At 37.8% G+C, this 12,974-nt stretch overlaps 2 protein-coding genes across 3 annotated transcripts in view; one reads left to right on the forward strand and one right to left on the reverse strand.

Moving 5' to 3' along the window:
- Nucleotides 1-6,983, reverse strand: part of PDYN (prodynorphin) — a 31,341-nt gene extending 24,358 nt beyond the window's left edge. The window contains exons 1-2 of one of the 2 annotated variants that reach the window (XM_087962402.1): nucleotides 6,560-6,983; nucleotides 5,174-5,207 (exon numbers count right to left, since the gene is read on the reverse strand). The gene's annotated coding sequence lies outside the window, so the exon portion shown is untranslated. The remainder of the gene's footprint in view (nucleotides 1-5,173; nucleotides 5,208-6,559) is intronic. The other variant, XM_087962401.1, reaches the window with a different exon arrangement.
- Nucleotides 1-12,974, forward strand: part of FNDC11 (fibronectin type III domain containing 11) — a 248,220-nt gene that overhangs the window by 137,060 nt on the left and 98,186 nt on the right. The window lies entirely within an intron of this gene.

Here is a 12,974-nt window from a genome sequence, read left to right on the forward strand (position 1 = left end):
TCTTTCTTTTTAAATGACAATGCTAGGGCCTCCTAGAACCTCATGGCCTCTGGCTGAGAACAGGAAAAAATGAAGTCCCAGATCCTATTTTTTGTTATAAATAATATTGCAGGGGTGGATGCTGGCGTAACAATTAATTCTGTTGGGTCAAACTCAGCTTGGCAATTAAGCGTTCAAGGCCAATTAAGTTGCTCTGCTTTTTGTGTTGCTGCGATGGCTAAAGAGAGAAATGTTTGCGTTTAATGGAAGTGTCCTTGTCCAATCTCTCCGGAGGTGATTCTGGTTGCTATCGTGATTTGCACCCGGATGGGAGACTTTCTACAGATTGACAGAGTTGGAACATGAAACGTAAAATCATTGGGTTGGTAGGGACCTTTCGAGGTCTTCTAGTCCAGCCCCCTGCTCAAGCAAGAGACCCCCTACCACTTCATAGAAATGGTTGTCAAAGAAAGAAAGAAAGAAAGAAAGAAAGAAAGAAAGAAAGAAAGAAAGAAAGAAAGAAAGAAAGAAAGAAAGAAAGAAAGAGGAAGGGAAGGAAGGAAGGAAGGAAGGAAGGAAGGAAGGAAGGAAGGAAGAAAGAAAGAAAGAAAGAAAGAAAGAAAGAAAGAAAGAAAGAAAGAAAGAAAGAAAGAAAGAAAGAAAGAGAAAGAAAGAAAGAAAGAAAGAAAGAAAGAAAGAAAGAAAGAAAGAAAGAAAGAAAGAAAGAGAAAGGAAGGAAGGAAGGAAGGAAGGAAGGAAGGAAGGAAGGAAGGAAGGAAGGAAGGAAGAAAAAAAAAAAAGAAAGAAAGGAAGGAAGGAAGGAAGAAGGAAGGAAGGAAGGAAGGAAGGAAGGAAGGAAGGAAGGAAGGAAGGAAGGAAGGAAGGAAGGAAGGAAAGAAAGAAAGAAAGAAAGAAAGAAAGAAAGAAAGAAAGAAAGAAAGAGGAAGGAAGGAAGGAAGGAAGGAAGAAAGAAAGAAAGAAAGAAGAAAGAAAGAAAGAAAGAAAGAAAGAAAGAAAGAAAGAAAGAAAGAAAGAAAGAAAGAAAGAAAGAAAAAGGAAGGAAGGAAGGAAGGAAGGAAGGAAGGAAGAAAGAAAGAAAGAAAGAAAGAAAAAGAAAGAAAGAAAGAAAGAAAGAAGTTAGGAAGGAAGGAAGGAAGGAAGGAAGGAAGGAAGGAAGGAAGGAAGGAAGGAAGTTTCTTATCGAAAACTTCCAGTGATGAAGCATTCACCACTTCTGAAGACTCCAGAAGTTAGGCTTAAGATACAGAAGGATCTTGACAGACTTGAACACTGGACGCTATCTAACAAAATGAAATTCAAGGGTGAAAAGACTGAGGTTCTACATTTAGACAAGAAAAACAAAATGCACAGGTACAATATATAGGTGGTATCTCACTCAATCGTAGTAACTGGGAGAGGGACCTTGGAGTCCTAGTGGACAATCATTTAAATATGAGCCAGCCATGTGTCGCAGCTGCCAAAAAAGCCAACACCGTTCTGGGCTGCATAAACAGAGGCATAGAATCAAGAATCTAAGACAAGTCGTTCAACTGATAGATTGTTCTCACTGACCCAAAAATTCCTCTTTAATTCTAGGTTGAATCTCTCCTTGATAAGAACAGAACAGAAAGAAAGAGTTGGAAGGGACCTTGGAGGTCTTCTAGTCCAACCCATGGCTCAAGCAGGAGACTTTATACCATTTCAGACAAATGGCTGTCCAATCTCTTCTTAAAAACCTCTGGTGATGGAGAAGAAAGAAAGAAAGAAAGAAAGAAAGAAAGAAAGAAAGAAAGAAAGAAAGAAAGAAAGAAAGAAAGAAAGAAAGAAAGAAGGGAGGGAGGGAGGGAGGGAGGGAGGGAGGGAGGGAGGGAGGGAGGGAGGCCAGAAGAAGAGAGAAGGAGAGAGGAAGAAGGGAAGGAAGTTGGAACAAAGGAAGGAAGGAGAGGAGGGAGGAAGAAAGGAAGGAAGTTGGGAAAGAAGGAAGGAAGTTAGGAAGGAAGGAGAAAGGAAGGAAGGTGGGAGGGAGGGAGGGAGGAAGAAGGGAAGGAAGTTGGAACAAAGGAAGGAAAGAAGGAAGGAAGTTAGGAAGGAAGTTGGGAAGGAAGGAAGGAAGGAGGGAGGGAGAAGGGAAGGAAGTTGGAACAAAGGAAGGAAGGAAAGGAGAAAGGAAGGAAGGAAGGGTGAATCATGGTTGTTTACACAAGTGGACTGCAAAAAAAGATGATGCGGAAAAACAGCAGTTCAGTAATGAATATGCTGTTTTGATGGACTCAGGAAAAAGTGGAAAGCATTAAATTTTTAAGGAGAGATTTAGTTCTCCAGCCACAAGTGCAGAAAATCAAAAATCATCCGCTGCTTCTCTGGAGTCTTATTTTGTGAAGAAGAATTTGCTCCTGGACTTTACTCCAAGAGGTTTCACAAGGGTCCAGGAAAAGCTTTGGAAATATTAGGAAAAAAAAATGAATTTCATCTCCCCATTGTGCCCTGCAATTCACCCAGCTGTATTTTTCTAAATAAACCTGCAAACCAGCTGTTCTTTTAATACTGTTTCTGCATCACTGGAGGTTTTCAAGAAGAGGTTGGACAGCCATTTGTCCCAAGTAGTACAATGTCTCCTTCCCAAACAAGGGGTTAGACTAGAAGACCACCAAGTTCCCTTCCAACCCTACAATTCTATATTCTACTACCTATTGTGTCTAATGTTTGTCATTGGGAGCCATGGGAAAAATGTCTCCAGTTATTCAAAAGGTGCATTGATTCAATTCTACCGAGGAATTATTGAGCATGCCATCTGCAGCTCTATATATTTTTCTGGTTTGGTTCTGCAACCCAACAAGACAGACACAGACTTCAGAGGGTAATTAGGACTGCAGAAAAAACAATTACTACCAACCTGCCTTCCACGGAGGACCTGCATACTGCACGAGTCAAAAAGAGGGCTGTGAAAATATTTACAGACCCCTCACATCCCGGACATAAACTGTTTCAACTCCTTCCCTCAAAACGACACTATAGAGCATTGCACACCAGAACAACTGGACACAGGGACAGCTTTTTTCCCCAAATGCCATCACTCTGCTAAACAAATAATTCCCACAAAACTGTCAAATTATTTACTAAGACTGTATTACTATTATTATTTTCATCCTTCCTAGTACCTATCTCTTCCCACTTATGACTATAACCTTGTAGCTTGTATCTTTACAATTTATATTGTTTTATTTGTTTCCTAGTATGATTTGATTGCTTATTAGTAACCTAGGAGTATCACTAAGTGTTAAATCTCATGATTCTTGATGAAGGCATTTTATTTTTTCTTTATGTACACGGAGAGCATATGCACCAAAGACATATGCTCTCAGTGTACACAATCACACTTGACAAATAAATAATTCTATTCTATTCTATTTTTCTCTTCTCTTCTTTTTCCTGTTTCTATCGCATGAAGCCCCACTATAAATAATTCACAACACAACAGCGAGAACCATTCATTTTTACTGCACTTTGGATAAAACTATGTTCCTGCTGGAGCAGGATTAGAAGACCTTCAAAGTCCCTTCCAACTCTGGTTATTTGGTTATTCGATTATTGAAGTAAATCCCTTCGGAATCCAGTTCTTTTAAAGGTTTCTCCCAAACTCCGTCGTTGCAAATAGAACATAAAGTTGACGAGGAAACAATATTCCAACAGAATTGGGGGAAAATGGCCTCGATCCAACCACAATTCCCATATATTGCTATTCAAGTCTACTCAGAAGCAAGGCCCTCCAACTCAGAATAACAGAGTTGAAAGGGACTTTGGAGGTCTTCTAGTCCAACCCCCTGCCTAGGCAGGAAACCCTACACCACTTCAGACAAATGATTGCCCAATCTCTTCTTTAAAACTTCCAGTGTTGGAACATTTACAACTTCTGGTGGCAAGCTGTTCCACTGGTTAATTGTCCTCACTGTCAGGAAATATCTCCTTAGTTCTAGGTTGCTTCTTTCCTTGATTAGTTTCCACCCATTGCTTCTTCTCCTGCCTTCAGGTGCTTTGGAGAATAGCTTGACTCCCTCTTCTTTGGGGCAGCCCCTCAAATATTGTAATATTGCTATCGTGTCACCCGTAGTCTTTCTTTTCATTAAACTAGACATACCCAGTTCTAACAATTCCTTAACAAGGCAGACCATAACTATAAAATCCCATTGATTTCAACAGTCAGAAGTCAATGGCATTCCAGATAATCTGATTTGGAAAGGATCTTCCTTCTACAGCTGAATGCAGTAAATACGTATGATTGTTTATGCTACTGGTACTATATACAGAATCTTTCCTTCTGCGCTGAGAAATTGGACGAAAGCAGTAAAAATTCACTCCTGGGTTTATAGAGAGGATTTTTACTGCTTTCTCCGAATTTTTCAGCACAAAAGGAAATATTCAATATATAGTAGTATATCCACAGTTCAGAAGAAGAAAGCAATTAACAAAAGAGATTCACTTAAGGCTCAAGAAAAAAATGTTTAAAAGAATAATAACTTTTTCTAAACATGTATTAGACTATTCCCTTTACATTAATATTTCTTTTTTAAAAATATATATATATTTATTATGTTGTATCAATGAGAATAAAATACAAAACAGAAAAAAAAATCTAACAACAAAAAATTGTATACCAAAAAGGAAAAGAAAAAAAGAAAAAATGATCCAAACATCAAATAAGTCCAAAATTAATAATAGAAAAAAATCCATCCTGGTTGGATGTTAGTGTAATATTGGGGTTAAACTGCTGATAGTTTTTTTTCTTTCACTTTTTATATATATTAGATGTTGGGTTGATTATTAGATAGAGACCTCCTCATCTGAAATATATGTTTATATAATATATTTTTCTTGTTAAATAAAGATGAGAAAGTTTAAAACTATTTGCAGACCCAGTATATAAGAACAGGATTTATCATTTTTTATGTTTCTTTTCAGCATCCAGCCAAAAATGTATATTTCTATGTATAAAATATAAAATAAATTTATTTTATAAAATAAAATAAATTTATATTTCCGTCTAAATATATAATACTTCCATATTTCTAAAGATTGAAAATGCACCACAGCAAAAATCTCTTTCCTCCCTCCTTATGGCAAGATTCTTAAGTCATCCAGAACTGATGCTTACATTGTACTTCCAATAAATAGATAATAGAAAGATAAATTCACTCACACACTTATACGTGACTTCAAATAAAAAGGAACAGCTATTGCAAGAAAACAGGAAAAAATGAGATAGAAGCATGAATAAATAACATAACTTATACATAGATTTTATTATAAAATGAGGCACACTATTATTTCCCATTTTCTCAACTTCTCTTTTCAACCTGTTCCTCAAAGCAAGATATATCATCCAACCAATTTTAAATAAAAAGGAACAACTATTGCAAGAAAAAAAAACTTCTCTTTTCAACCTGGCCCTCGTAAAATTGACAAATACCAATGGCAACCGAAGAAACAGAACTGGTTGCTAGTGAAGTTTTTAAAAAATACACGTGTGGAGAGAATGAAGAAAGGGAAAAAACTAGATAGATAGATAGATAGATAGATAGAAAGAAAGAAAGAAAGAAAGAAAGAAAGAAAGAAAGAAAGAAAGAAAGAAAGAAAGAAAGAAAGAAAGATGGATAGATGATAGATAGATAGATAGATAGATAGATAGATAGATAGATAGATAGATAGATAGATAGATAGAGAAAAATAGATAGATAGATAGATAGATAGATAGATAGATAGATAGAAAGAAAGAAAGAAAGAAAGAAAGAAAGAAAGAAAGAAAGAAAGAAAGAAAGAAAGAAAGAAAGAAAGAAAGAAAGAAAGAAAGAAAGATGGTAGATAGATAGATAGATAGATAGATAGATAGATAGATAGATAGATAGATAGATAGATACATACATACATACATACATACATACATTGATGATAGAATGAAGAAGGGGAAAAACTAGAAAGAAAGAAAGAAAGAAAGAAAGAAAGAAAGAAAGAAAGAAAGAAAGAAAGAAAGAAAGAAAGAAAGAAAGAAAGAAAGAAAGAAGATAGATAGATAGATAGATAGATAGATAGATAGATAGATAGATAGATAGATAGATAGATAGATAGATAGATGATAGATAGATAGAAGGGGAAAAACTAGAAAGAAAGAAAGAAAGAAAGAAAGAAAGAAAGAAAGAAAGAAAGAAAGAAAGAAAGAAAGAAAGAAAGAAAGAAAGAAAGAAAGAAAGAAAGATGATAGATAGATAGATAGATAGATAGATAGATAGATAGATAGATAGATAGATAGATAGATAGATAGATAGATAGATAGATAGATAGATAGATAGATAGATAGATGATAGATAGAAAGAAAGAAAGAAAGAAAGAAAGAAAGAAAGAAAGAAAGAAAGAAAGAAAGAAAGAAAGAAAGAAAGAAAGAAAGAAAGAAAGAAAGAAAGAAAGAAAGAAAGAAAGAAAGAAAGAGAGAGAGAGAGAGAGAAAGAGAGAGAGAAAGAAAGAAAGAAGAGCAAGCTAAGAATTTAACAAACAGACAATTGCAACTGGAAAAAAAAAAGTAAGAAGTTACCAGGATGAAGAACTTGGAGAAGCAAATTGAATTTTGAGTTGGGCTCCCTGTTGATAGTCTCTGCAAAAGTTGCAGGCTGCTCTTGGGTTTTTTTTTTTTTTTTGTTTGTTTTGCCTTCAATGGTTTTCTGCACCCCTTCTTTTCACCCCCTAGGAGAGGGACTGGTGAGGTGTGTCCCCTTCTGGCTTGGCGACTCCGATTTTATCACCCTCTGGAAGAGATTTTTGTCTTCCCTTTCTTTTTATTGACGCTCCGTTTCCTCCTGTCATTGAGCCCCAGCTCAGCCTACGCTGAGCCAATAAGGAAAGAGGAAAGCTTTCCATCAGAAAAGGCATCGCTCTGGCTTGGAAATGCCATGCTGGAAAACAGGGGAAGGACGGAAGAAACTGACCCCAGGCTTGGACGGATCTTTGAAAGAAGGAAATTTTTTTTGGAACCCGTGTCAGAAGGATAATTTGGGGTTCCGACTCAAGCCGGGGTTGCACAAGAAGAAATAAAAAGGAGAGCCTGACAGCTTGGAGGGGGAAAAAAATATTTATTGCTAAGAGCAAAACAGAATAGAATAGAATAGAATAGAATAGAATAGAATAGAATAGAATAGAATAGAATAGAATAGAATAGAAAAGAAAAGAAAAGAAAAGAAAAGAAAAGAAAAGAAAAGAAAAGAAAATATGGAATAAAATAGAATAGAATGAATAAAATAAGGAATAGAATAGAATAGAATAAAACAGAACAGAATAGAATAGAAAATATGGAATAAAATAGAATAGAATAAGGAATAGAATAGAATAGAATAAAACAGAATAGAAAATATGGAATAAAATAGAATAGAATAAGGAATAGAATAGAATAGAATAGAATAGAATAGAATAGAATAGAATAGAATAGAATAGAATAGAAAATATGGAATAAAATAGAATAGAATGAATAAAATAAGGAATAGAATAGAATAGAATAAAACAGAACAGAATTGAAAATATGGAATAAAATAGAATAGAATAAGGAATAGAATAGAATAAAACAGAACAGAATAGAAAATATGGAATAAAATAGAATAGAATAAGGAATAGAATAGGATAGGATAGGATAGGATAGGATAGAATAGAATAGAATAGAATAGAATAGAATAGAATAGAATAGAATAGAATAGAATAGAATAGAATTCTTTATTGGCCAAGTGTGACTGGACACACAAGCAATTTGTGGGTGCAGAAGCTGATTTTTATTGGGTGACCTTGTTCCGGGTGCTGATTCTTACGGGGCATGTGTATGTGCTGTTGTTGTTGTTGTTGTTGTTAGTTGCAAAGTCGTGTCCGACCCATCGCAACCTCATGGACAATGTTCCTTTAGGCCTTCCTGTCCTCTACCATCCCGTGGAGCCCATTTACGCTCACGCCGACTTGCTTCAGTGAACTCCATCCAGCCACCTCCTCCTCTGCCTTCTTCCTTTCTTCTATCGCCCTCAATCGTTCCCAACATCATTAGGTTTTTCTCCAGTGAGTCCTTCGTTCTCATTAGGTGGCCAAAGTACCTTGTTTTCCTGAAAATATGAGCTACCCTGAAAGTAAGTCCTACCTTGATTTTTGCACATGCACCAAATAGAAACCCTACCCCCCCCAAAAAAAATAAGCCCTAATTAAGATGCCATCCACTCCAGAGTGGACGGGTAAAAAATAAAGTAGGGTGGGGATGAGGCTGCCCTACTACTTACCTTTGGACAGTTGTGGCCAGGCCAAGCACACCTCGACACCCGCCTTGCCGGCCCGTTCTTTATAATATTTTTAGCCACCAGTCCTCAAAGAGCAAACTTTGTTGCTCTTCTCTACTGATTATTTTAGTTAAGGACTACACAACCGTTGAAGTCAAAGGATGCTGAGGTTAAGGGAAATTAAGTTCTGTGTGGTTCAAAGTTCTTGCGACAGGGGTGGTAAAAAAGAAAAAAGAAAACTCAAGCAGGAAAGGCAAGTGGGGGAAGGAGAGATCTTACATATACTCGATTGTACGTTTAATTAATATTCACCCTAATGGAAGACGGTCTGTGATTAAACGCTGACATTTTGCTGGGACAAAGACAATTAAGCACCAAGGTAAAAAAAGAAAGAAAGAAAAGAAAGAACTAGAAACATATGTAATGGGAAAGTTAAGTTTTGAACTTCATCATAGTTAATAGCTCAAGGAGGGGCGAGCAGAAGGTAGGCGTTAATTTAGCTTTATGTCACATTGTAATTCTTCTTTTTTCTTCTTCTTCTTCTTTTGAATCCAGCTGCGTTTTGCACACACACACACACACAAATTAAGAGTTTTTGGATGTTTTCTGAGCAACCCTAAGCTGCTTTCTAAAAGGCTAATTTATTTAAAAAAATAAATAAATAAAAACAGGTAGACCTGGATTTCCAGCCATTTTGTTTATTGGCCGCTCAAAATCACAATTGCCCTGGAAAAAGAGATGGATGACCATTTTTTTCACACTTTACGACCGTCGCAACATCCTTGTGGTCACGGGATCAAAATTCAGATACTCGCCAACCGGTCTGCGCAGGTACCTCCTCGACTTACGACTGTAAATTAAGCCCCCCGATTTCTGTTACTAAGAGAAACGTTGGTTAAGTGAGCTTTGGTCCCATTTTATGATCTTTCTTGCCACAGTTGTTAATGTCAACTCATAAAATATTTCTATGATCTTTTTGGAGTTGCCAACAGAAAGGGAGGGGGGAGCAGTGCAGCAGCTTGCAAACCGAAAGTGCATTCCATAAATGTTTTCAAAGATAGTAACTAGGTGACTGAAGTTTCTGCCGTGCAAAATTCTAACTGGAGAGCATGATTGATGACCCTGGGCTATGGATGTGTCCCATTGGAAAATATGAATTATGATACACCCAGGGGGTGGGGGAAAACCAGGGTCAAGGGTGACAAGGAATAATGTGTCTCAGAGTCGGCTACACCCAGGCAGTGCCGGACATTTTAACTCCAAATAAATCCTTTTGAAGTTTTGGAAGTTTGGCTCGAGACTCATGATTTAAATGGGGGTAACTGCTGGAATCCTGACAGCTAGCCGAGTCTCATTATTCATCATCATTACTGGAACACCTGGCCTCTTCAATCACTTCCTGACAACTGGAATACATTGAGAGAAACTCAGGTTGAAATGGCAGAAAGGGAGGAGGGTTTGCAACCCGAAGTCCTATACCTGCAGTAAATTTGTTTTGAGGTCACCTTCAAGAAGTGAGGGGAGCCGAATGTCAACTCATAAAATATTTCTATGGTTTTTTTAGAGTTGCCAACAGAAAGGGAGGAGGGAGCAGTGCAGCAGCTTGCAAACTGAAACTGCATTTCATAAATGTTTTCAAAGATAGTAACTAGATGACTGAAGTTTCTGCCGTGCAAAATTCTAATTGGAGAGCATGATTGATGACTCTGGGCTATGGAGGTGTCCCATTGGAGAGTATGAATTATGATACAGCCAGGGGGTGGGGGTGGGAAAACCAGGGTCAAAGGTGACAGTGAATTGTGTGTCTCAGAGTCGGCTCCACCCAGGCAGTGCCGGACATGTTAGCTCCCAATAAATCCTTTTGAAGTTTTGGAAGTTTGGCTCGAGACTCCTGATTTAAATGGGGGTAACTGCCGGAATCCTGACACCCTGCCGTTGTTTGGCTAGTAACGTGGTCCTTGAGTGAATCTGGTTTCTCCATTGGCGTTGCTGATCAGAAGGTCACAAAATGAAATAACGTGACCCTCAGGGACACTGCAACCGTCTTAAGTACGAGTCAGTTGCCAAGCCTCTGAATTTTGATCACATTGACCATGGGAATGCTGCAATGGTCGTAAATGTGAAAATGGTCATAAGTCCCATAAGTGCCATTGGAACTTCAAACTTCAAACAATCACTAAATGAACTGAGGCAAGCCTGCCTTTATGACAGTTGAAATGATCCCCTTTTGCAACCGTCTGACAACCAAAATCAACGGAAAGCCTTAACACTTAACAATAGTGTTACTAGCTAAACCAGGGGTCACCAACCTTTTGGACCTCAGGGACCCCCAAACTCATAATTTTAAATCCCACGGATCACTAATATGAATTTTGAGTGACGGTGGCTTGCTGACATGGGTGGGAGAGAGAGGGGGAGGGAGGGAGGGAGGGAGATATCTAATCTTGGAGGGCTGATGGTGATGTTCTCTCTCTCTCTCTCTCTCTCTCTCTCTCTCACACACACACACACACACACACACACACCCTCCAAGGCAGCACATGGTACAACGAAATTAAATACCATCTCCAGTGTACTATACAGTAGAATTCAATAGAGTTACTGCCCTGGGATAGAAGCTGTTTTTCAGCCTATTTGTCCTTGTTTTTATTATTATCCTGTACCGTCTGCCAGATGATAATAGTTCAAAAAAGAGGGGGTGCCCAGGATGAGATGCATCTTTGAGAATGTTTTGAACTTTCTTAAGGCAGCAGGAGCTATAAAGCTCTTCCAAAGTGTGGAGAGGACAACCAAAGATCCTCTGGGCAATGACGTTCACCCTCTGGAGCGCTTTCCTATCTGCCCCTGTGCAATTGGCAAACCATACAGAGGTGCAATAAGTTAAGATACTCTCTCTGGTGCAGCGGTAGAAGGTCACCAGCAGTTTTCCTAAATATATAAATATTTATTAGATTTTAAAATGGAAGAGGAAATAGTTAAAAGTACAATGATTGCATGGGCACAGAATTTTGGATACATTATAGAATTAGAGGAATGGGAAAAAATATGGAATATAAATTATAAATTAACGGTATTTGCCGCATACAAAGAAAACCTATATAAAATGTTTTATAGATGGTATTTAGCCCCAACGAGATTGGCAAAAATCTACTCCAATATGAGTCCTAAATGTTGGAAGTGCAAAAAAGTTGATGGTACATTTTATCACATGTGGTGGATGTGCCCCGAGGCCAGGACATACTGGATTCAAATTAAAAATTGGTTAAAAGAGCTCACTGGCTATCAGATTGAGCTCAGACCGGAATCCTTCCTATTAGGGACCATTAAAGAAAGACTACTGAAAGAAGTAAAATACTGTTATAATCTTACATATTATAACAGCTGCCAGAATAGCCTTTGCGCAGGTATGGAAAACACCAAATACCCCTAATGAAGAACTAATAATACACAAAGTAACAGAAAGTGCTGAGATGAATATGCTAACAATGAAATGGAAAGAAAAAGACGACTCTGAATTCTTTACCATTTGGAACAATTGGTATAAATAGCTAACAAACAGAACCAAGAAGGGAGACAAAAATGTTAATTGAAACAACCCTTAAGAAAGTAAAATAAAATTTTGTAAACTATATAAAGATATAAGAATAGTAATTATAGCTAAAGATATTATTCAATCGTAGATAAATGCAATATAGTGCAATATGATATTTAAATCAAAATCTTGTATAGATGCCAAGAACGTTGTTTGATACCATGATATTTTACGATGTAAAAATAATAATAATAATAAAAATTTAAAAAAGGTCACCAGCAGTTTTCCATTCAGTTGTTTTCTGAGAAGTCTCAGGTAGTATAATCTCTGCTGGGCCCTTTTGACCAGGGATGCAATGTGAGCACCCCCAGGTCAGGTCCTCTTTTAGGGTAACACCCAGAAACTTAAAACTGGCCACTTGCTCCACTCAGTCTCCATTGATAAGCAAGGGCTGGATGTCTGATTTGTTCCTTCTATAATCCACTATAAGGTCCTTGGTCTTATTGGTGTTGAGGACCAAGTTATTGTCTCCACACCACGAAAGCAACCGGTCCACCTCATCTCAGTAGGCAGACTCATCCCCACCACTGTTGTATCATCTGCAAATTATGATGAGCACAAAACCAGCGTTAATCAAAGGAGTTGCAATCGGTTCGTAAAAGGAAACAAATGAAGCAGGGATTTACTTTTGAAAAAGCTGATTTCCGGATAAAGCGGTGAAGTGACTCTAACGTAGGCATCAAGCATCCGTCACAAATATGCCATGTTCGTCACGTCACGGAACCAGTGATGAATACGGCAACGTTGGCACAATGATGTCATGACACGTATGTGATACCACCTCCACCCACGGACATTGAATAGTCATCTGCTTTGAAGGTAACCATCTGGAGTGCAAAACTATTCTACTGGCTTTTAGCTGCTGGTGGGGAAAATGTGAAAGTGACATCGTTGATCCTATGGGGAGGGAATTAGAATAAAATAGAGCTGGTAGGGACCTTGGAGGTCTTCTAGTCCAACCCCATCTCAAGCAGGGGACCCCTATACCATTTCAGTGACTGTCCAGTCTCTTCTTAAAAACCTCCAGGGAATGGAGCGCCCACAATTTCTTGTGGCAAGCTGTTCCACTGGTTAATTGTCCTCACTGTTAGGAAGTTTCTCCTTAATTCCAGGTT

Source organism: Notechis scutatus, chromosome 3 (assembly GCF_049901735.1).
Source record: "Notechis scutatus isolate UNSWTSFEM ecotype Mainland chromosome 3, rNotScu1.2, whole genome shotgun sequence".
NCBI classification, from domain to species: domain Eukaryota; kingdom Metazoa; phylum Chordata; class Lepidosauria; order Squamata; family Elapidae; genus Notechis; species Notechis scutatus.